This window comes from Penaeus chinensis, chromosome 7 (genome assembly GCF_019202785.1).
Source record: "Penaeus chinensis breed Huanghai No. 1 chromosome 7, ASM1920278v2, whole genome shotgun sequence".
In the NCBI taxonomy this organism is placed as follows: domain Eukaryota; kingdom Metazoa; phylum Arthropoda; class Malacostraca; order Decapoda; family Penaeidae; genus Penaeus; species Penaeus chinensis.
In genome coordinates this window covers 28,252,603-28,255,102 of record NC_061825.1, presented here as the reverse complement: position 1 = coordinate 28,255,102, position 2,500 = coordinate 28,252,603, and positions in this window count along the sequence as shown.

Genomic DNA, 2,500 nt, shown 5'->3' with positions numbered 1-2,500 from the left:
CACACACACACACATATATATATATATATATATATATATATATATATATATATAAACATGTATTTATATATATATACATATACATACATATATACATATATATATATATATATATATATATATATATGTATGTGAGTGTATTTTATAGATACATACATATATATACATATAGATGTATATATGTATATGAATATATATACACACATATTCCTATTTACTGTGTATGTGTGTGTGTGAGTGAAAAGTTGACAAATAAATTGACAAACATACTAAAAACTAAACAGAAATGTATGTACACGACATGATGCAAATATTCAGGTGTATCTATTTAACTATAGTGTAAACTCGATATTTTTGTATATTTATATTCACAGGAGCTACATCTGTTAATGTAATCCCCCAGCATAATTTATGTACGAAGTGAAGCTCTACATAGTTGCCAAGTTGCACTGCGAATGATAAATCGGTTTGATTTTGAAGATTAAAATTAGTAATTAGGTCTTCCGGTAGCAAAGAGAATATAATTTGAGAATCATAGTATTTTTTGCTGAGTAATTTTATCTCGTTTCCTATCAAGCGAGATAAAGAAAACAAAATACAGAGACAGAGGACAGTGATATATTTAGGCTGACACGAACAAACATCTTGGCTTATTCATGCCCAGTTCGCGTTCTTGCAATGACCACACGATCCTGCTGGTTGTTAATTATTATCTTTATCTTTGCGGCCAAATCTGAAGTTTGGTATTTTTTTCTTTTTTTTCTTCTTTCTCCACAGCCACCGATGGCGTTGTAAATGTTGCTAGTTTTTAGGGTTACTTCTTAAGTTAATATAATTAATGTAGCGAAGATCATAAACAGACTATTGTCTGCTATCCCCCCCCCCCCTTACCCCCATCAGCCGGCCCAACGACAGGTATAATTACAACTTTGATATCCAATTGTCTCAAGAATAATACTGTGGTGGTTAGATTTACCTAATATAATATTGTCGAAAATAGAGGTTGAAGATGCCTAGGGTTATTTTGAAGAGGTTGGCAAATTATTGTTACACTGACCCACATATCACACAGGATTTAGTTGATGCACTATTTGATATATATATATATATATATATATATATATATATATATGTGTGTGTGTGTGTGTGTGTGTGTGTGTGTGTGTGTGTGTGTGTGTGTGTGTGTGTGTGTGTGTATTTATTCACCTATATATCTATTTATTTACTCAATGATTTATATTGAGGGTTGATCGGTCGCATATGCTGCGAAAGTACTTACGAAACGGTATGATGTATTTCGCATACTAGTTGAACCTTTTCTACAAGCTAATGATTTTTACGCAACCTCCTTACCAGGTCCTTCTCTCCTTGACGGAAGGACAGTACCCCTTCCCTGCTGCCCTTTTCATGCCCTGTGGTCTCTCTACATGCATTTGCGAACCCCCGAGCTCAAACACGTGCTGCATATCTAAGAATAGCAGAGAAAACAAGAATTAAGAAGCCCTTCCACACCAGCCCCACAGCCTTAGCAACGCGTCTTACAAGACATGTAGCAGGAGTCAAGGAGAACGCACCGTTTACCTTGAAATAATTTACTTTCTTCCTAGTTCTTTGTGCTTTCTTTCCTTCTTCTCTTTACTTTTTCTTTCTTACTTCATCATGATGAGTTATTCACACTGTATTCTTCATTCATTTTCCTTTTTCCGTATTTACTTTTGAATGAAAATGAAAGATCAAGATGAAAATATCAATAGAAACATAAAGAACACACAATGAATGTCCACAGCGGAATTAATCATTTTACACACACCATCGCAACGGTAAGTGTCAACAACCATTAGCCAAGAAGCACCACCGAAAATTCCCCAATAAAGGCAATACAACAGGGACTTATAGGGACACGGGGCATATCCAAGACATAGGCGGAGTTTAGGAAAAGAAAGGGAGGAGGAGAGGGGCCTGGAAAGGACAGACGACCGAGCGAGTGAGTCGCGGGGATGCGTTAGTGCTAAGTCGTTTCCCTTCGGGTGTGGAGGAAGGTACGTCGACTCGCTGACCTTGAATGTATGTGAACGGTCCTATTATCGTGGGGTGTTTAATGTGTTTTGGTAGCAAAAGATACTGTCCATTTTTCTGTGAATCGTGAAAATGGATATATTTTCCTTTTTTATACTGAATAACAAGTTGGATGCACGTGTTTAAGTGCCGGATCTTGGAGCAAATTACATACTGCACAGACGCCAACTGTTGTCGAACCTTTTTTCCTTCTCTAGGAATTAGGTGTAGCTGCGAGATTCGGCTGACTATCGATTGAGTATGGTAAACTGGAGAGAAATCTAAAAGGCCTTTTAGATGTTACTATTAGATTTTTTATATGAACAAGACTAAATTCTGCATAACCAGTTTAGTATTTTTTTTCTCTCTCCATTTTGCCTTTTTTTTTTGTTTACGTTAGATTTCATTGATCATCATTTGCAGCTTTTCTTCAATACCATTTTCC